General features: G+C 48.1%; 1 protein-coding gene across 5 annotated transcripts in view; it reads right to left on the bottom strand.

Moving 5' to 3' along the window:
* The window catches only part of AP1B1 (adaptor related protein complex 1 subunit beta 1), a 77,693-nt gene extending 68,647 nt beyond the window's left edge, over window positions 1-9,046 (bottom strand). For 2 of the 5 annotated variants that reach the window (XM_048821255.2, XM_048821256.2), the window contains exon 1: window positions 8,930-9,046. The gene's annotated coding sequence lies outside the window, so the exon portion shown is untranslated. Of the gene's footprint in view, window positions 1-7,999; window positions 8,069-8,182; window positions 8,200-8,929 lie in introns of those variants that run through there. The other 3 variants (XM_048821252.2, XM_048821251.2, XM_048821254.2) reach the window with 3 other exon arrangements.
* Between the last annotated feature and the right edge of the window lie 13,218 nt (window positions 9,047-22,264).

Here is a 22,264-nt window from a genome sequence, read left to right as displayed (position 1 = left end):
TCCACCCTGTGGCTGCTTGTGAAAGCAAGGAGCAGGAGCAGCAATGGCATCTCAAAAATAGATGGGGTAGGGAGAACAAAGCCTAGTAAAGCCCCCGTCCCTCTGGAGTGCCCAAGAAGCCAGAGATGCTAATTTTCTTTTCCAGCTGCCAGCCCAGATTGGGGTGACACTATAAATTTTTCAGATACCTGCTAATCGCAGAACACCACAAGAGACCACTCCTGTAATGAGAGTCAAGGGACAGGACAGGCACCTTCCCCAACAGCTGGGGGCAAGGAGGCGGCAGGCTTCTACTTTGGGAATTTCCCTGAACAGTGGAGTTTCCACATTTTCCCTATCAGTCTTGGGCTCACAGACTAAGTTCTTTGGCTACTAACATTTTGAAACCTTTTAAGCGGTTGTGTGTGTGGAGATGTATGAGAGTGGGTGGAACAGAGATTGTTGGATGCATTTAGAAAAGAAGCGGGAAACAAAAAATGGAGGAAAAATACAGGAGGAGAGGTAAAGAGCAGACTGCAGGAGGAAGAAGGAAATGGACACTGAAGACAACCCAGAAGAGAGACAAGTATCTGTTCTAGGAAAAGAAAAACTAAGAAAAAGTGGAGGGAAGCCAGGAATGAGAAGAGGGATCCAGATCTGTAATATGTTACGTTTTTAAACCAGAAAGTTGTTGCACTGCACCCCATATTCTTCATTGTGATACTATTATGCTATGATTATGACATAGTTAGGATGTATTTTATGCAAGATAAGTGATGTGAGATGTCCTTGGAAAGGTTATGATTTGCTGAATATGATTATCCTATTTATATGCACGTATCATTTTTGTATCTGAAGTAATGAATATTGACTATGTACCTGTATTTCAAATGTAGTTACACCTAGGTAACACCCACTAGACAAGATGCTTTCTGTCTAGATAGCTGGGTGGGGAAGGGCCTATTCAGGGAAATGAGCCATTAGGAACAAACAATAGGCCTTAGGAGAAGCTTATCTCCTACCTGGAAGGCTTCCTGAGAAGGCTACAGACAGCCTCCGAGTAATGGCTGCTATAACTCTACAAAGACATGTAATGTGACCACAAGTCTCTAGATTCCATCCTGGGATGCCAGTGTTTTTCCACAGACCAGTCTGGGAACCAAGCTTTGAAACAAAGGGTTCCCGCCATATGCAAAAGCTATACAAGGCAGGGAGTGATACCATCTGGTGTTCTTCGCTCCCCACACAAAAAGACTCCTGGAAACACCTGAGGAAGGAAGACTGAACTGGGGGATGTGCTGGACCCAGGCTAAAGGGATTTTTAGCCTGTGAGTGGAACTCCTGGGGATTCTAAGCTGTAAGCAAGTGCAACTTGCCTTTTAAGAATCTGCAGCCTGCTTGTATTACCTCTTTGGGTATGAATAGCAAATTCTCACCCTATTTAGTATAGTAAGCTTAGTTTGCATTTTTTATTTGCTTTGATTTGTTTGCTATCACTTCTACTCACTTAAAATCTCTCTTTTGTAGTTAATAAACTTGTTTTAGCTTTATCTAAACTAGTGTGTGGGAATCATAGCCCAGGGGCAAAAGGCTGTTGCATATTCCTCTCCACATTGAGGGAGGGGGGCGAATTTTATGCTGTTCAGTTCCCTATGCAGCAGAAGAGGGTATATAACTTTGGGTTTATACGCCAGAGGGGGTGTGCACCGGAGGAACTGGAAGTAGCTTTCCCATGCAGGGACTGGTCACAGAGCCTGCTTTTGACTGCAGCTGGTGGAAGTGCAGGCTGGAGGGCTCTGCAGCTTGTCACAGCGGTACAGTGTGAGTGGGAGCCCAGGCTGGTGGGACAGGAGGCTCAGGGGTACCTCAGTTCTAGGCGGCACCCTGGGAATACCTGGTCACACTGACAAATTACAGTTACATTCAATGCACAACTCCAAGTTCAAGGGAGTGAGGAGACATGGCAGCACAGGTTTCATACTACTCGTATTAGTCCTCTAAAAAGTGTCTAAAAATCAGTTAAATCCTTCAAGTCCTGGACACAGGAGCAAGTAATGCTGCTTGGAAAAGAGAGCAGCACTGCAGTGATTTCAGGGCGCACTGCCCCGTTAAGCATTGTAACCGGTTTGCATTAGGCACAGGGTCACAGCGATGTTGAACAACCTAGCTGGTTACAACATTATGAGAGCGAGCCTCACTGTGTTTATTAATATTTTAGTAATTCTTAAGAGTTTAGTTTTGAAATATACTTAGGGAATGTGACTCCCAGCGAGCTTGGAATGCAAGTTTATTGGCTTACCATAACAGTGTATTGAAATCTGGCAGTACTGGGCCATGCTTTGGAACTGATCTCATGAGAGACTACATGCCTTGACATGGAAGGGGAGAGAAGCAAATGCATGGGGATATACCGTTTCCTCTGACAACTAGGAATCTGGGTGCTGGGCACCAATTATCAGTCTCTAAAGCAAAGGGGAATGCTAAGCATGAGCCTGTAGGAAAGCAGGATAGGGAGATGCACAGCAATGAGGGCCTCATTTAACAAATTCAATAACGAGTCCAAAATGAAGGAAGCTGACAGTACAGGGTCATTACAAGAAAAGGTGAGACAAGCATCACCTCTCTCCTCCCCTTCAGTCTGCGCACAAGGGGCTGTGAGCCAGGACCAGCAGCGCTGCTTCATGAGCACAAAGGATGATTACGTAGTGAACCCCTTTGCCTTGTGGAAAATGTACAAAGCTTAAGAGCCATAATTACAGAATACAAAGCCAGAGTCTAAGAAAATCCACACACTAATTAAAAGTTGAGAAGGAATCTCAAAGCCTTCACAGCTTCAGTTTAAACTCAAGGGACCCCCAAAACACTAATCAATATCAATCCAGCAAAAAAGCTAGATCTTGGACTAACAGGAAAAAAGTCAACTGTTTTAGGAGGGACGAAAGAGTTCATGGACATGTGTACACTACACCATATTTCTATTATACTATCCCAAGAAATCCCAGATCCTTCCCAGGACAGGCAAAGAGTAGCTATGCAAAAGCTTTTAGGGGAGATCAGGGCAGCTAAGCAGAGAAACAGAAGGGCGGGGGGGGGGGGAGGGAGGGAGGGAGAGGAGATTATCTTATGGTTAGAGAGAGTCACAGTGCACAGCCAGCAGCCTCACCCACACACATGGGAATGGAAGAGAGAGAGAGGATACACCAAATAACCCAAATTAGGCCTAGCACATTGTATTAGAGCAACGGTTCCCAAACTTGTTCCGCAACAACCACTGGGAACCACTGTATTAGAGAACAGCATGCACCCTCAGCAGAGCTACATCTAACCCATCAGCCAGCTAGAGAACTTGACGCTCCACATCACCTTCAGCAACCAGCAAAAAGTCAAAGCCATTGGGCACAAGCTCTAAAATAACTACAACATCTCTGTATAGAAGGGCTGGCATAATTCCAGGCAGGGCTTGAAGACTATCGTAAGCCTGTCTTTCACATGAGCTGTGAACCTGAAGTCCTGATCACCTGTGGCCATTTCAGATCCTATGGCACTTTCCACAAAGCCAGCTTGTTCATCCCGTTATTTTGGTCAAATTTCAATTTTAGGTAGTTGGCTTCTGCCTTTCTGGCGTTCCTCTGTACTTCAGTTGGATACAGAATTTTCCTCTTCCTATCCCATGCTGCTGTGTAGTGCTGAAGGGTACTGTTGCACCACCACGGCCGTCCACCACAGACATGGCTGCATTTCCATGGCAGTAGAAGCAATTCCTCTGTATGTACAGTCTGATCTGAGAGGTGCTGTGCCTCTGTAACTTCCAGCAAAGTTAATGGAGGTTGCTGGAGCTCAACACCTTTCAGAATTAGGCTTATTGTTTGTAAAGCACTTTAAGGTGAGAGGCACTGTAAGATATTATAATGAAGTAAAACAAAATTAAAAAACCCTTTCATATCAGGGCTTAACTATGGACCTGACTGAGAACAGTGGAGCACTCCTTAACTTCACTAGTTCTAGAACTGAACAGACTGTTTCACGTAGGATGCTGAAGAGACTTTCAGCATAAGGAAATGTCCATAACTGTGGCTGCATATTGTTTCGCTACTACTGCTACAACATCTAAGAGGACTGCAATGGCAAGAGAAAAGCCATTTTTTAAAAGAAATAAGAGGGGGTTGTAAAAACCACAGAAAGTAGCAAGTGCAGCAGCTGAAAGTATTGTTAACTCAGGGCATGTCTACACTACACACTTAAGTCGATCAGTGTTAGGTCAACCTGCAGCCAACCGCAGTAATTACTTCGCCTCCCTGCTCACAGCTGGGAGCAAGGGGCAGCCACCTGGACTTCCTGGGCAGCAGCCAGGCTCTAGCTGCCCAGCTCTCTTGTCAATTTCATGGCTCCAGTATGGAGGCTGAAATTGACGAGACAGCCAATAGGGAATGTAAGTACAGTAGAACCACAGAGTTAGGAACCCGGAATGGAGGTTGTTCGTAACTCTGAACAAAATATTATGGTTGGTCTTTCAAAAGTTTACAACTGAACAGTGACTTAATACTGCTTTGTAACTTTACTACGCAGAAGAAAAATGCTGCCTTCCCTTAATTTTTTTTAGTAGGTTACGTTTAACAGTACTGTATTTGATTGTTCCCCCCATCTCTGCTGCTGCCTGATTGCATACTTACAGTTCCAAATGAGGTGTGTGGATGACCAGTCATTTTATAATTCTGGGGTTCTACTGTAATGCAGTGTCTGCACAGACACTGTCACCCTAACTAAACCAGCGAGAGCTATGCCCCTCGTGGAGGTGGAGTTATTATGTCGGTGCAGTACTGCACTTACACCGGCGGGACAAAGCTGTAGTGTGTACCCTGACATAATCAGGTTGACATAAGCTGCCTTTAGGTTGACCTACTGTTTAGTGTAGACCAGGCCTCAGTTTCAAAAACTAACTAAATTTTGCGTTAGCAGTGTTCCTTTAGTGTTGGCTCTGAAATATTTAGGATACAGAATTTCTTGGATTGACTAGGTTTTGATCCAATAGATTTTATTAATAAAGAACACAATATCCCTTGCACCTAATGCTTGGATCTGTCAATAAAGGCACATTTGATTCCATGTTAAACGGACAGGACACCCACACTGAAAAACAAAAATCCTTTTTCATAGCCAACTTCTTGAATATACCATTTGAAAACAAAAGGAAAACAGATTAGCTATAAGAAATGGAGGGGGGAAATGGAGTGGAAATTCTAGCGCAATGAGGCAATAAGCCATGAAAACAACATAAATGTGTACATGGATATAAATTAATTTATGGACTATAATATCCACCAGCAATTGCATAAATGAAGCCAGAAATACTTGCCCAAATGCTTCGCTATATCCAGATCTAGGGGATTGCCTAGAAATTCCATAACTCTGAACCCAGATCCCTAAGCTCTAATGATGTGCTGAGATCGCTCATGCTCTCTTAGGGCGTGGCTACACTAGCCGCTTTTATACACTCACACTCTTTCACCAGTGAGGAAACCTTGAGTGAGTATAGTTAGTACATGGAAGGCTTCTGGCACTTTTAATCACTGTTGTCTGGAACTGCTCTGATCAAGGTTAGATGATACAGTGGTCAAAACACCAGCCAGTCTACACTAGAGCTAACATTGCTCCCACCAGAGGGGCTGCACTGGTAGAAGCAACTGGAAGAATTTTAAAGAGTAAATGTAGAGACAGCCTCAGAGGGAGATAGACACTCACAGCACCCTTTGTTAGTGCCATAACTAGAACACTCATCTTCAACCTCTGGATAACAGACAGACGTTTCAGCCTAGCTGAAAACCCACATCACAACAGAATGTTTTGGTCACACTAAGGCAGCATTTCCAATAGTTTATGCAACCTCCTTTTTAACTACAAAGCCATACTCCAGATGGACAGTTGACAGCCAGCAACACACAAAGCTCGTACTCACTGGGGATGGATAGATAGGCTTGGAAGGATTAGATTATTAGTAAGTGCTGACTTCACCCTGTACACACTCACAAACCAACATCAAAATATTTCTATCAATAAACTTACATATAGGAAAAGAAAGAAATATACTGCCTGAGAACTCAGTCTCAAACCAGTGATTTAGACTTTTAAATTAGGCTTCTTGCAAATGAAAAGTAAAAACAGGTATGATTTGTTGATTTTAGAATATTTACAATGTCCACAATGTGCTTCAACTGTTTACAAACTTCAACTTTTTGAATCTTAACATGTCATTAAATAATTGCCTGACCCCCTGCCATAATTTCCCACAACTGTGAGAATTTAAATAAATGCTTAAAAATAAACACTGCTATAATCTGTTGAAATGATAAACAAATAAAAAAATCAAATTCTGCCAATCCTGCTGACAGAAATGAGCAGATGCACACATCAGCACCTCCAAAACAAGATGTTTTATATGTTGAGAAGATGAGAAGAAGGAAGAACACCAGTTTCCTTAAATTTCACCCATATAGGATTACTTTTCCCTGAGAAAATTAAGCATGGGAATAAGGTTTGAAAGAGAATGGCTCCTGCAGTATTAACTGTGGAGTTACTGTTATCTACTGCACAATGATGACGACAGTTCCACAAAGCCTGAAGTCTAGGTCTATAACCCGGAGTCAAGAAAGGGGGAAAAAATCCACATTATATATAAAATAATTCAATATGTAACTTACTGCTGAGTCAAGTTGCATCTGTTTTATTTTGGATTGACAAATAAAGTTCATATTGCACAAAATATTGTCCTACTCTAACTGCTTGAGGCTGCACTGTAATACTTTGGTGTAGATGGGACAAAGAGCATGAGGCCTCTTCAAGAGCCACTTTGCAATACACTTACCCACACTACTCCAGAGCATATTCAACCGCTTACAACAATTAATCCAATTTAAAATTAAGGTATTTGGAAGGCACTGCCTTCCAACGTTATTATGTTTTTAGTTTAGATAGTTACAATTGGGTTAAAAATGCTGGCATCTGATAGATCACTAACCTCCACGTTGAGTGGAAAAAGATTTAAATTGACTGTCAGTCTACACTGACAAGTTATATCAGCAAAGCTACATTGTGTGTAAAGCTACAGGAGTGTGAAAAAACCCACAGCCGACCACCATAGCTATACCAATCAGTGTAGACAAAGCTATGAAGAGGGGTTCCATTGACGATGCCAGCTTCATTCAGGGGTTTGTGTGTGTGTGCGTGTGTGTGTTCCTATACCTACAGAAAAACCCCTTTGGTTAGTATGGCTGTGTCTACACTACAGGGCTATGCCAGCATTGTCTCCATGGTGTGGACATACCCATAGCCACTCCAACACAGCAACCAGTCAGAAAAAATGCATTCCCACAGCACCTGATCCTAGCCTAACTAAGCGTCGTGCGGAATGGAAGCATGAATGTTAATGCCAACATAAAATGAACAATTCATGTCATAGGCTTCATTCAATGGTGGAGAAGTGACACACCTCTGTTGCTGCAATAGAGACTCAGCTCCTATGCAGGAAGCAAAGGTGTCAGCTGATTCTAAACACCCACATAAAGCTGGATCCTTACAAAAACCTCAAGGATTTTGTTCATTATCAGAGGAAGAGTCAGTACAAAAGGAGTGTCTGAACGCTAAGAGTAGACCCAAGTGTCCATCCAGGCCTTTTTACTGTGCCCATATCAGAGCACCTATGCAAATGTGAATTTAAATAATTTTGTGAAAATACCAAGTGCCGACTTATTTACTTAAAAGATTAGTTTCTGCATCTTCAAAATGTCGCTTTCCACAAAATGGAAGCCTCAAGATATTTAGGAGATCAGTTTGCAAAAATCAACTTCTAGCTTGAAGTTTCACATGCAAGTGCCATGTCAATTTGGGCTTGTGGAGAGAAGAGGTGGAAGTAACAGAACAAGACTGTCCCACTGCTTACACACACACAGGAGCAGAATGGGAGGTGGCACATGCATTCTACAGTGTAAGTGAAGAGAGGCCATTTATTACATGGAAATATCCCTACCCTTTTGAAGGATTTCCTTCACAGGCCACAGATGTGTATTAAATATGCAGCAGGCCTTGATTACTTGTCAGCGAGAAACTGCTTTGTGTTTCTTATTTAAGGGAAAAGACAAGCCTTAAACAGAAGCTACTTTGCTGGTTAACTGAACCATATTTATAAACAAGGCACCTAAACCCAACTCACCCCGCTGGCAAGATCCCCTGTGGTCAGTTTTTCCAGGGCAGGGACCATTCAGAAACAACATAGGACACCAGAAAAAAAATCAACAGGTGTTTAAAACCACAGATGAGAGCCCTGGCTCCAATGCCTCTTTGGGGCTGGGGACCCCAGCTGACAAGCCCGCCGGACATGGGAACCCTGGATCCCAGTCACCTAGCCCAGCAGGAGCAGGCGTGAGCCCGCACAGAGCTCCTGGGCTCAGCAGGGCTCTCCTAAAGCAAATCCACCTGGGCCAGGAGAGTGGGTAGGAGCAGGGCAGGGCGGCTGTGAGGCCCAGGACGGTTGCAGCACTCGGGCTGGGGGGGCAGAGCAGGGCAGGGGCCAGGCTCAAGGCAGGGGCAGCGCTGGGGGGAGAGGGACTGGGGGAGGCACAGAGCCAAGGAGCAGAGCAGGGCAATGCGGGTGCCAGGCCGGGAGGGGGGGTCACAGCGCTGGGGGAAGTGGGGGGGCAGAGGGCTGAGGGGGTCACAGCGCTGGGGGGAACCCAGCAGGCCAGCGGGGGGGGGCAGTACAGAAGCCAGGCCGGCAGTACGGAAGCCGGGCCGGGGGGTGACAGCGCTGGGGGGGGGGGGACGCAGCAGGCCGGCGGGGGGCCAGTACGGACGCCGGGCCGGGGGGTCACGGGGCAGGGGGGACCCAGCAGGGCAATGGCGGGCCGGGGGGGGCAGTACGGACGCCGGGCGGGCACTGGGACCCCAGCTCGCTCCCTACCAGTCGCGGGTCTGCTCTCGGGCTCCGGCCGCTCCCTCCGCGCGGCCCGGGCCTCGGTCTCTGCAGCTGCCGCCGGCCCAGCGGAAGTGAGCTGGGGGGGGAGCGCTTCCGGGGCGCGGGGGCGGGGCCGCGGGAGCGGGGGCGGGGGCGGGGGAGAGGCGCAGCAGGAGGGGGCCAGAGGAATCGGAGGCGATCGGGGTTGGCGGGGCCCTCAGGAGCTTCCGGTCCCCCCCCGGCAGCACCAACCCCCACTACGTCATCCCAGCCAGGGCTTGTCAAGCCTCAAACACCTCCGGGGGAGCAGGTTCCACCCCCCAGGGACCCCCTGCCAGGGCTTCTCCCCCTCCTGATACCCAGCCCCCCCCCCCCCGATACCCAGCCCCCCCCCCCCCCCCCCCCCGGCAACCTGAGCCCCTTGCTCCTCCGTCCTTCGTCAGCCACCATTGAGAACAGCCCAGATCCACCCTATGTGGACCCCCTCTCAGGTAGTTGAAAGCAGCTATCAAATCCCCCCTCATTCTTCTCTTCTGCAGGCTAAACAATCCCAGTTCCCTCAGCCTCTCCTCATAACTCACGTGTTCCAGTCCCCTAATCATTTTTGTTGCCCTTCGCTGGACTCTCTCCAATTTTTCCACATCCTTCTTGTAGTGTGGGGCCCAAAACTGGACACAGTACTCCAGATGAGGCCTCACCAATGTCGAATAGAGGGGAACGATCACGTCCCTCGATCTGCTGGCAATGCCCCTACTTATACAGCCCAAAATGCCATTGGCCTTCTTGGCAACAAGGGCACACTGCTGACTCATATCCAGCTTCTCGTCCACTGTCACCCCTAGGTCCTTTTCCGCAGAACTGCTGCCTAGCCATTCGGTCCCTAGTCTGTAGCTGTGCATTGGGTTCTTCCGTCCTAAGTGCAGGACCCTGCACTTATCCTTGTTGAACCTCATCAGATTTCTTTTGACCCAATCCTCCAATTTGTCTAGGTCCCTCTGTATCCTATCCCTCCCCTCCAGCATATCTACCACTCCTCCCAGTTTAGTGTCATCTGTAAACTTGCTGAGGGTGCAATCCACGCCATCCTCCAGATCATTAATAAAGATGCTGAACAAAACCGGTCCCAGAACCAACCCCTGGGTCACTCCGCTTGATACTGGCTGCCAACTAGACATCAAACTGTTGATCACTATCCATTGAGCCCGATGATCTAGCCAGCTTTCTATCCACCTTATAGTCTATTCATCCAATCCATACTTCTTTAACTTGCTGGCAAGAGTACTGTGGGAAAAACTTAAAGGTTAAAGTTTAAAGGTTAAAAACTTTCCTAAGGTACAAATTCTGCCTTGTACTTGAACACTATGCTGCCACCACCAAGTGATTTAGACAACCAGGGAAAGGACCACTTGGGAGTTCTATTCCCCCAAAATATTCTCCCAAGCCCTACACCCCCTTTCCTGGGGAAGGCTTGAGAATAATATCCTCACCAATTGGTACAGGTGAACACAGACCCAAACCCTTGGATCTTAAGAACAATGAAAAATCAATCAGATTCTTAAAAGAAGAATTTTATTTAAAGAAAAGGTAAAAGAATCACCTCTGTAAAATCAGGATGGTAAATACTTTACAGGGTAATCAGATTCAAAACACAGAGGCTTCCCCTCTAGGCAAAACTTCAAAGTTACAAAAAACTGGGATAAACCTCCCTCTAGCAAAGGGAAAATTCACAAGTTGAAAACAAAAGGTAATCTAATGCGCCTTGCCTTATTTACTTACTCTTTGTGTAATATCAGAGACTTGTACAGGATGGTTTATAGGAGAAGGAGTTTTTGACCTGATGCTTCTCTGCTTTCCCCAGAGAACACCCCAACAAAGCCTTCCCCCCCGCCCCAAGATTTGAAAGTATCTTCTTTCCCCATTGGTCTTTTTGGTCAGGTGCCAACCAGGTTATTTGAGCTTCTTAACCCCTTACAGGTAAGGAGGAATTCTAGGCTACCCTTAGCTGTATGAAGAAAAGGAGTGCTTGTGGCTGGGGTGTCCCCAGCCCTACAGTGATTTGCCAGATGCTGGGTGCCTGAAGTGATGTACCTGCTCTGCTCGGGAGTGGTGCATAACTGCTCTTGCAGCTTCCCTTTGCTTCCCTGTCAGGAAGTCATTTTTCTGCAGGACTCAAAGAAATCTGTGGGGGACCTGAATTTTGTGCACGCCCAGTGGCACAGAATTCCCCCAAGAGTATTCTGTGAAGGGCTGGTCAACACTAACGAGGTAAGTTGATCTAAGTTAGGCCAGTTCAGTTACCTAACGAGTTAGCATGTCTACACCAGACCCGCTAAATTGACACCGCTGCATTGATCACAGTGGTGCCGATTTAGTCCATAGTGTAGACATGTCCAATTTCTAAATCTAGTTTATGGTCACTAAGGGCATGGCTTCACTTGCAGGTGTAGAGTGCTTTGAGTTAAACCATCCCTCTGAGACTGCAGCAGGGAAAGCGCTGCCGTGTGTTCACACTCTCAGCTGCAAGCGCACTGGCGTGGCCACATTTGCGGCACTTGCAATGACATTGGGAGCAGTGCATTATGGGCAGCTATCCCACAGAGCACCTCTTCCCATTCTGGTGCTGTGGCTTGTGGGAAAGGGGTGGGAGGGTCCAGGGCATTCTGGGTCCTGTCCCAATGCCCCGTGATGCATTGCTTCGCATCCCAGCAATCCCTGTGCTTCCATCCACATTTGGCGCCATCTTTCAATGTTTTTTGTACTGCGCGCTCTGTCTTCCCTTTCAGTCTGCCAGAATGGAGCCCGAACTACTGAGGAGTATGCTGATGGGTCTCACCAACACGTCACGAATGGCAGTCGAGTTACTCCTTAAGCTACAAACTGACAGTGAGGAGTCCGATGATGATGTCGACTCGCATAACGCAAACAACACGAGATTGCTTGTGGCATTCATGGACATGCTCACCACAGTGGAACGCCACTTTTGGGCTCAGGAAACAAGCATTGAGTGGTGGGATCACATCGTTATGCAAGTCTGGGATGACGAGCAGTGGCTGCAGGACTTTCGCATGAGGAAAGCCACTTTCATGGGACTGTGTGCTGAGCTCGCCCCCACCCTATGGCACAAGGACATGAGATTGAGAGCTGCCCTGCCGGTGGAGAAGCAGGTGGCTACTGCAATCTGGAAGCTGGCAACTCCAGACAGCTATCAATTGGTCACTAACCAGTTTGGAGTGGGAAAGTCAACCGTTGGAATCGTGTTGATGCAAGTTTGCAGGGCCATTAATCGCATCCTGCTCAGAAGAACCGTGACTCAGGGTAACGTGCATGACATTGTGTCTGGCTTTGCACAAATGGGTTTCCCTAACTGCGGAGGGGCGAGAGATGGGATGCATATTCCAATTCTGGCACCAGACCACCTAGCCTCTGAGTACATAAATCGGAAGGGGTATTTCTCTGTGGTTCTCCAAGCACTTGTGGATCACCATGGGCATTTCATGGACATTAACGCAGGCTGGTCCGGAAATGTGCATGATGCACGCATCTTTCGGAACACAGGCCTGTTCAGGAAGCTGCAAGCCGGGACTTTCTTCCCAGGCCAGAAGATCACCATAGGGGAAGTCGAAATGCCCATTGTGATCCTTGGAGATCCTGCTTACCCTTCAATGCTGTGGATCACGGAACCCTACACAGGGAGCCTTGACAGCAACAAGGAGCGGTTCAACAACAGGTCGAGTCGGTGCAGAATGACTGTTGAGTGTGCTTTTGTCTGTTTAAAGGGCCGCTGGCGCTGTCTGTATGGGAAGCTGGACCTGGCTGATGACAACATCCCCACGGTTATAGCCGCATGATGTACCCTCCATAATATTTGTGAAGGGAAGGGTGAAAGCTTCACTCAGGCATGGACCACAGAGGTTCAACACCGGCATGGACCACAGAGGTTCAACACCCGGAGGTTGAATTTGATCAGCCAGAGAGCAGGGCTATTAGAGGGGCCCAGCGCAGGGCTGCAAGGATTAGGGATGCCTTGAGGGAGCAATTTGAGGCTGAAAGCCACCAGTAATGTTTGGTGCCCTGCACAGGAGTGAAGTGCAGTGGTTCCAATGCTAGTAGACATCTGTGTTTGCTACGTATGATGCACTGACTTGCAGAGCCTGTTGCTTTCCTGGGTTATGGTATCTTTTACTTAATGCAATAAAAATGTTTTTAAAGCCAAAAAATTCATTTATTGAAAAGAAACACAACTGCTGGGGAAACAGAAAGGGCATGACACATCTGTACTGTGTGGGAGGAGGGAAGAGGGGAGGGTGGGGAACGGGACAATCATAGATTTGCATATGTCCTGTTATCATATTCAGCCTTCCTGTCTGAAGTGCCGCACAATGAGTGCTGCACTTCAGGCTGGCTAAAAGGCATGGTGATGGGGGTTGAGTGCAGTGGGTCAGGGTCATAGTTTGCAGGGCTGGGTGGTGAAGCTACAGGTGTTGGAGGCAGCTGGTGGCGATAGGAAACTCGATGTTGGGGGAAGTGGGTTGGCGGTGACATGGGGACACAAGGGAAAGAGTTTTGGGACAAGGGCTGCCTGGGGGGGTGGGGGTGGATCTGCTCTGTCTGCAGTGCTATGAGCGCCTGTATCAAGTCCGCTTGGTGCTCCATGATGCTTAGCAGCCGCTCCGTGCTTTGGTGCCGGCGATCCGCATTCTGCTGGTGGAGCTTCCTTTCCCTCTCCCGGCAGTCCTGTACTTTTTGATTTTCAGTTCTTTGGTTATTCGCGGCCGCTTCCTGATTCTTTGCAGTCTTCTGACTGTTGATAAAAAGGACAGCTGGGATCTCAAAGTTGCATCTGTAAAGCCAAAGTGCAACACTTAACAGAGGCAGCATTGTTCACACCAGACAGAGCAAATATTCAGCCGTACTTAAAGACAAGTACAGTGCCCATCCCAAAGTGAGCGCACATAACCCACAGGAGCCCCAGAATGGTGAGTAAGGACAGGGGCAAGGGGGACTGATTGTTTCAGGGCTGTACTGTCCTCTGGGGTTCTGTGCCTTGCGGAGAGCCAACAGCTGCTGGGGGCCCCTATACTGAACACTGTCCCCACATTTTCCAAAGGATGAGTTTGTCCTGGAAGATATCTCGCTGCTGAGGGTGACCTGGGAAGCAAGGGAGGGTCTTCTACTACAATGCAGCTTCCGCCCTGGCCCATACGCAGCTTGGCTGTGTGCAGCAACGGTTCCCCTGCCCCTCACGGCACAGCGGTGCGGACATGTTAACCTTACTGGGACAAGGAGCACAGTTGCTCTGCCAAGGAACCTGCGCAAGCGGATTGCCCAGCTTCTGCATGAGACCTTTGAAGAGATCACTGAGGCCAATTACCATGATGAGAGAGAGCACATCAATGCCCTATTCCGCATCTAGGCATGCACACAGTCCTAACCCTTCTTTCTGCAACCCTCCTCGCCCCAGGAGCCCGCACTGAACAATTACCTTCCCAAAATTAAAGCTACTTACTGGGCACCTCCTCTGGTGCTTGTTCTTCCCCAAGCACCATCCACTGCAACTGGCTACCTTCCTCCTGGCTTGAAAACAGCTCCTGGCTGCATGCATCTAGGGATGCCTGGCTATCCTCTGGCTCTGGGCCCTCCTCCTCCTCAGCACCCTCGCTCCCGCTTTCCTCCTCCTGGCCTGTTGAACTCTATGCTGCTACGGCCTCTGAAGTGTCTGTGGTGGTCTTCGGAGTGGAGGTGGGGTCGCCCCCAAGTATTGCGTCCAGCTCTTTGTAGAAACAGCAGGTCGCGGGGGCAGCACCGGAGTGGCTGTTTGCCTCGCAGGCTTTGCGGTAGGCATCCTGCAGCTCCTTCACTTTAACCCTGCACTGCACTGCGTCCTGATCATGGCCCCTTTATATCATGTCCCTTGATATCTGCCCAAAGGTATCATAATTCCTACAGCTGGAATGCAGCTGGGACTGGACAGCTTCTTCCCCCCAGACACTGATGAGGCCAGCACGTCGCCGTTGCTCCATACTGGGGATCGCCTGGCGCGTGGAGACATGGTCACCTGGAAAGATGCGCTGAGAGCACTCCACGCCTGGCTGAGCAAACAGGAAGGGGAATTTCAAAATTACCAGAGAATTTAAAGGGCGGGTCTGATGGGTGGTCACCTGAGGTCAGGACAGTAGAGCTCGAAGTGATGACCAGAGTGGCTAGAACGGCATTGTGGGACACTTCTGGAGGCCGATCAGAGCGCATTAACAGACCAGGGCGTCCACACTGGCACCGTGGAGCTCCAGCCGGGGAGCTCCGAGCGTTATGCTTCTTGTCGAGGTGGATCACCAGGAGCGGTCCAGCTGTGGAGTGCAAGCGCTCTGCGTGCCTTGCCAGTGTGGACGTGTCAGGAGTTAGGGCTCCCGGGGCTGCCTTAATGCGCTCTAACTCTCAAGTGTAGCCAAGGCCTTGGTCTGTATTTGGTCAGAGACTGCATATTACAGGGTGCGAGGGTCTGTTAAGGCAAAGGGTTTGGTGGGAGTCTGTTGGTGTGAAGTTCATGGGGGTCTTTGGTCTGAAGTTATATAGGAGTGGGCTCTGCTTCTGTCTGGATTTAGTTTTTGATCCTCTGACATACTGCAGTGGGGGGATTGTTGGCTGCTTTGGTTGGAGTTGCACCAGGTTTGATATTCTTTTCTAGTTTCTGCAGATGGTGGGGGAATATCCCAGTTCTGCTTTGCAGCCATTGGTGGAGGAACTCCTGGGTCCACATAGTATTTCTTTGCAGAACTATAGGTGGAGGGTTTCTTTTGTGGTTTCATTTCAAACAGTGTGGATAGCAGTTAAGCTACAGATTTGCTTGGAAGAGGCCCAGGTATGTACAATATAGTATGTGTTCAGTTTCTCTGCTTCTTAAATGAATGTTAATTTCTTTCAGACCTTGTCTTAGAGATCCATGATTGTGATCTTCTCCAGTTTGACCTATTGAGACCATATCTAGTGTGTTTCTAGTGGGAGAAAATTCCTTTGGAGATACTCTTGTGTGGGTCCCAGTCTGACCAGGTAATATAGTCATAGAGTTTAAGGTCAGAAGGGACCACCAGATCATCCAGTCTGACCAGTCTATCACAAGCCAACATCACCACCCAGCACCCACACACCAAACCCAGCAACCAAATTATACCAGAGTATTACAGCCCACAGGAGATTAGACTAGTATGTGCCACAGGGAGACAATAGGAGAGACCGAGGTGTATGAGTGCCCGAGGATCCTGCAGTGGCAGAGAAATGATTAAGTGAGATACACCCAGATAATCCTGGCAAGTGACCCCACACTGCAGCAGAATGCAAACATTTCCTGACTCCATATATGGTCAGTTAGACCTTGAACATGTGGGCAAGAACCAGCCCACCAAGCACCTGAAAGAGAGAATGCTCAGTGCCACTTCACAGCCCTCCCGCACCCTATGCTGTGTCCTATCTCCAGCTGTGGCTGGCCCTGATACTTCGGAGGACGGAGACAAAAAACCCCCTCAAAAACCAAACTGCCTGTGTGTGCGGGAAACGCTGAAGAATGAACTTTTAGGAACATGAGACATAAATCAGAAGTGAGCTCCAAGACTACTGAGTCCTGCTCCCCCACCATCACAAGCAACCCTGCCACACAATCCTACTCATAAATTTGTCCGTCTCTCTCTCAAAACTAATTGTTTGCTCCCACAATTCCTATTGGTAGGCTGTTCCAGACCTTCCTCTGATGATTAGAAACCTTCTCACTTTCAGCCTCAATTTATTCAAGGCCAGTTTATCCCTGTCTGTTCTTATGCCAACATTGTCCTTTAGCTCCAGTAGCTCTTTCCCCTCCTGGTGTTTACCCCCCAGTGTATTAATAGAGAGCAATCAGATCCCCTCACAGCCTTCACTTTGCTAAACAAACCAAGATCTTCCTGTCTCCTCTCATAAAATAGGCCCTCCATACCCCTGCTCACCTAGTAGTTCTTCTGTGGCCCTGTTCCCATTTGAATTCATCTTTCTTGACCATGGGTGATGGCACGGAGTAGGTTCAGATATCCTGGTGACGGATGCTGTATAAGGGCTTGTCTACGCTGGCACTTTACAACGCTGCAACTTTCTCACTCAGGGGTGGGAATAAACACCCCCCTGAGAGCAGCAAGTTTCAGCGCTGTAAAGCACCGGTGTAGACAGGGTACCAGCGCTGGCAGCTGCCCTTCATGGAGGTGGCTTTTTGGAGAGCTCTCTCCCAGCACTCTGCCGCGACTACACAAGCCACTGCCGCAGCAGTGCTTTAATGCTGCCAGTGTAGACTAGCCCTAAGAATCTAAACCGATTGATCTCTGAGCTGACTCCAGGGGGAGGGGGAGGAGCAGGAGAGAGGAGTGAGGACTATCAGTAGGAGAAAAGGTATGGAACATGAGGGCATTCAGACACTGAGAGGAGCAGGTGGGTGCTGGCTCATGGGTGGAGGTGGGCATAGAGGCATGCGGACACATGGCATATGCCACAGTGTAAAAAATATTACTTTTTGAGCCAGATTTGCCTTCTAATGTATTACGATTGTGACGCTGGCAGACCAGGTGTCTCCCACGTCTCAAGTGAACACTGACAGATACATAACTGAAATCAGTCTGGCTCACCTGTGCGTTAGTATTGTTAAAATAGGTATTAGGATGATAAAAATGTGCTTAGTGTTTAGAATCATAGAATATCCAGGTTGGAAGGGACCTCAGGAGGTCATCTAGTCCAACCCCCTGCTCAAAGCAGGACCAATCCCCAACTAAATCATCCCAGCCAGGGCTTTGTCAAGCCGGGCCTTAAAAACCTCTCAGGATGGAGATTCCACCACCTCCCTAGGTAACCCATTCCAGTGCTTCACACTGGATATCCAACCTAGACCTCCCCCTCTGCAACTTGAGACCATTGCTTCTTGGTCTGTCACCTGCCACCACTGAGAAAAGCCGAGCTCCATCCTCTTTGGAACCCCCCTTCTGGTAGTTGAAGGCTGCTATCAAATCTCCCCTCACTCTTCTCTTCTGTAGACTAAATCATCCCAGTTCCCTCAGCCTCTCCTCATAAGTCATGTGCCCCAGCCCCCTAATCATTTTTGTTTACTCTCCACTGGACTCTCTCCAATTTGTCCCCATCCCTTCTGTAGACTTTGTTGAATGTTTGTAAACTGCTGCATGCATTAATCTCCCTTTTAACATCTGTAACCCATATTGTAAAGTAATATTTAAACATTTGTATTGCAGTATAAGCCTCCATGACTGTGTAAATCACCAGGCAGGAGAGAGACATTAACCAGTGTGAAATACTGGTCTCCAATAGAATGTGTTACACCCTGGCCAACGAGAAAGGCCCATTGACACTAGGTGAACTACTGTGGAACATTAAAGAAGACAAAGGACTTTGATTGCTCTCCCCCACCTCCTCCCCATGAAGATGAGTCATGCAATTGAATTCCTTCCATCAGCTGAGTTTGCAGCTCAGAGTGCAAGGGTGGGGAAGGGAATAAAACCCCCCTAACAAGAAGGAACTGTATTTCTATGCTGCTTGGAATCTGAAGGGCAAGGTTTTCCAGCAATGAGCAAGATGTTCCCAGCTGCTTAGCCTGGATTAGCCCTTAATGACATATAGAGCTTGCTTATTATCGAAGCTTCTGTTACCTTTTGAACCTTAAGATTGTAACTCATTTGTAAGTGTGTGTGTATGTATATCTAATCTAATCTATCTATCTATACCTGCTTTAACCTTGTAAATAACTCACTTATTTCCTTTTTCATATTAATAAATCTTTCAATAGTTTATCACAGGATTGGCTACAAGCATGGTCTTTGATGTGAGATCTAAGGTGCAATTGACCTGGGGTAAGGGACTGGTCCTTTGGACTGGAAGTAACTTGAATATTACTGTGATTCCTGCTGTGAGGGACCATCTCTTACAATGGTTGGCTTGCCTAGGTGACAAGATAGATGGGAGCACCCCAGGCTGTGACTCCATGGCCCTGTCTACACGGGCTGGTTTCTGCGCAGTAAAGCAGTAAAGCGTTCTGTGCTGTAACTCCCCAGGGGTCACGCGGCCAAGTCACTGAGTGTGCAGACACTGCACAGTTGCAGTGCTGTAAAAACACCACCCCGACGAGAGACGTGCAGCCTTCTGCGCCGGGGGTACAGACACCCTGGTCGATGACAGCCCTGCGATTGGCCTCCGGGAGGTGTCCCACAATGCCTGTTCTTGCCTCTCTGGTCATTGGTTTGAACTCCACTGCTCTGTCCTCAGGTGACCAACCATGAGCCCCACCCCGTAAATTCCTTTTGAAATTTGAAAGTCCCCGTCCCGTTGGCTCGGTGGTGAGTGCAGTGGTCGCAACGCATCTTTCCAGGTGGCCAGGCCCGCTACACCCACCAGGCGATCCCCCGCTTGGAGCACTGCTGAGCTGCTGGACCTAGTTGCAGTTGCAGCTAGCAAGAGATGTTCAGAGTAACAAGAAGGGTTTCTTCAGGTATGCCAGCAACAAGAAGAAAGTCAAGGAAAGTGTGGGCCCCTTACTGAATGAGAGAGGCAACCTAGTGACAGAGGATGTGGGAAAAGCTAATGTACTCAATGATTTTTTTGCCTCTGTCTTCACGAACAAGGTCAGCTCCCAGACTACTGCACTGGGCAGCACAGCATGGAGAGGAGGTGACCAGCCCTCTGTGGAGAAAGAAGTGGTTCGGGAGTATTTAGAAAAGCTGGACATGCACAAGTCCATGGGGCCGGATGTGCTGCATCCGAGAGCGCTAAATGAGTTGGTGGATGTGATTCCAGAGCCATTGGCCATTATCTTTGAAAACTCATGGCGATCGGGGGAAGTCCCAGATGACTGGAAAAAGGCTAATGTAGTGCCCATCTTTAAAAAAGGGAAGAAGGAGGATCCTGGGAACTACAGGCCAGTCAGCCTCACCTCAGTCCCTGGAAAAATCATGGAGCAGGTCCTCAAGGAATCAATTCTGAAGCACTTAGAGGAGAGGAAAGTGATCAGGAACAGTCAGCATGGATTCAACAAGGGCAAATCATGCCTGACTAATCTAATTGCCTTCTATGACGAGATAACTGGCTCTGTGGATGAGAGGAAAGCAGTGGACGTGTTATTCCTTGACTTTAGTAAAGCTTTTGACATGGTCTCCCACAGTATTCTTGCCAGAAAGTTAAAGAAGTATGGGCTGAATGAATGGACTATAAGGTGGATAGAAAGTTGGCTAGATTGTCGGGCTCAACGGGTAGTGATCAATGGCTCCATGTCTAGTTGGCAGCCGGTATCAAGCGGAGTGCCCCAAGGGTCGGTCCTGGGGCCGGTTTTGTTCAAAATCATAGAATCATAGAATATCAGGGTTGGAAGGGACCTCAGGAGGTCATCTAGTCCAACCCCCTGCTCAAAAGCAGGACCCATACCCAAATAAATCATCCCAGCCAGGGCTTTGTCAAGCCTGACCTTAAAAACTTCTAAGGAAGGAGATTCCACCACCTCCCTAGGCAACGCATTCCAGTGTTTCACCACCCTCCTAGTGAAAAAGTTTTTCCTAATATCCAACCTAAACCTCCCCCACTGCAACTTGAGACCATTACTCCTTGTCCTGTCCTCTTCCACCACTGAGAATAGTCTAGAACCATCCTCTCTGGAACTTCCTCTCAGGTAGTTGAAAGCAGCTATCAAATCCCCCCTCATTCTTCTCTTCTGCAGACTAAACAATCCCAGTTCCCTCAGCCTCTCGTCATAACTCATGTGTTCCAGACCCCTAATCATTTTTGTTGACCTTCGCTGGACTCTCTCCAATTTATCCACATCCTTCTTGTAGTGTGGGGCCCAAAACTGGACACAGTACTCCAGATGAGGCCTCACCAATGTCGAATAGAGGGGGACGATCACGTCCCTCGATCTGCTCGCTATGCCCCTACTTATACATCCCAAAATGCCATTGGCCTTCTTGGCAACAAGGGCACACTGCTGGCTCATATCCAGCTTCTCGTCCACTGTCACCCCTAGGTCCTTTTCCGCAGAACTGCTGCCTAGCCATTTGGTCTCTAGTCTGTAGCTGTGCACTGGCTTCTTCCGTCCTAAGTGCAGGACCCTGCACTTATCCTTATTGAACCTCATCAGATTTCTTTTGGCCCAATCCTCCAATTTGTCTAGGTCCCTCTGAATCCTATCCCTGCCCTCCAGCGTATCTACCACTCCTCCCGTTTAGTATCATCCTTAAAATCATCATTAAAATCTAATATCATCATTAAAACCTTCATAAATGATCTGGAGGATGGTGTGGATTGCACCCTCAGCAAGTTTGCAGATGACACTAAACTGGGAGGAGAGGTAGAGATGCTGGAGGGTAGGGATAGGATACAGAGGGCCCTAGACAAATTAGAGGATTGGGCCAAAAGAAATCTGATGAGGTTCAACAAGGACAAGTGCAGAGTCCTGCACTTAGGACGGAAGAATCCCATGCACCGCTACAGACTAGGGACCGAATGGCTAGGCAGCAGTTCTGCAGAAAAGGACCTAGGGGTTACATTGGACAAGAAGCTGGAGATGAGTCAACAGTATGCCCTTGTTGCCAAGAAGGCCAATGGCATTTTGGGATGTATAAGTAAGGGCATTGCCAGCAGATTGAGGGACGTGACTGTTCCCCTCTATTCGACATTGGTGAGGCCTCCTCTGGAGAACTGTGTCCAGTTTTGGGCCCCACACTACAAGAAGGATGTGGAAAAATTGGAAAACGTCCAATGGAGGACAACAAAAATGATTAGGAGACTGGAAAACATGACTTATGAGGAGAGGCTGAGGGAAGTGGGATTGTTTAGTCTGCGGAAGAGAAAAATGGTCTCAAGTTGCAGTGGGGGAGGTTTAGGTTGGATATTAGGAAAAACTTTTTCACTAGGAGGATGGTGAAACACTGGAATACATTACCCTAGGGAGGTGGTGGAATCTCCTTCCTTAGAAGTTTTTAAGGTCAGGCTTGACAAAGCCCTGGCTGGGATGATTTAGTTGGGGATTGGTCCTGTTTTGAGCAGGGGGTTGGACTAGATGACCTCCTGAGGTCCCTTCCAACCCTGATATTCTATGATTCTATGACCTCATTGGTATTTGGGGAGAGGAGCTATCCAGTCCCAGCTGCGCTCCAGCCGTAGGAATTATGACACCTACGGACAGATTTCATGATTCATGACAGAAAGGGGCCATGAGCAGGACACACTGCAGTGCAGGGTCAAAGTGAAGGAGGTGTGGAACACCTACTACAAGGCGCAGGAGGCAAACCGCCAGTCCGGTGCTGCACCCACGAGCTGCCGGTTCTACAAAGAGCTGGACGT

Source organism: Caretta caretta, chromosome 15 (genome assembly GCF_965140235.1).
Source record: "Caretta caretta isolate rCarCar2 chromosome 15, rCarCar1.hap1, whole genome shotgun sequence".
Taxonomy (NCBI): Eukaryota; Metazoa; Chordata; order Testudines; family Cheloniidae; genus Caretta; species Caretta caretta.
This window is presented reverse-complemented; position numbering and strand designations above follow the sequence as displayed.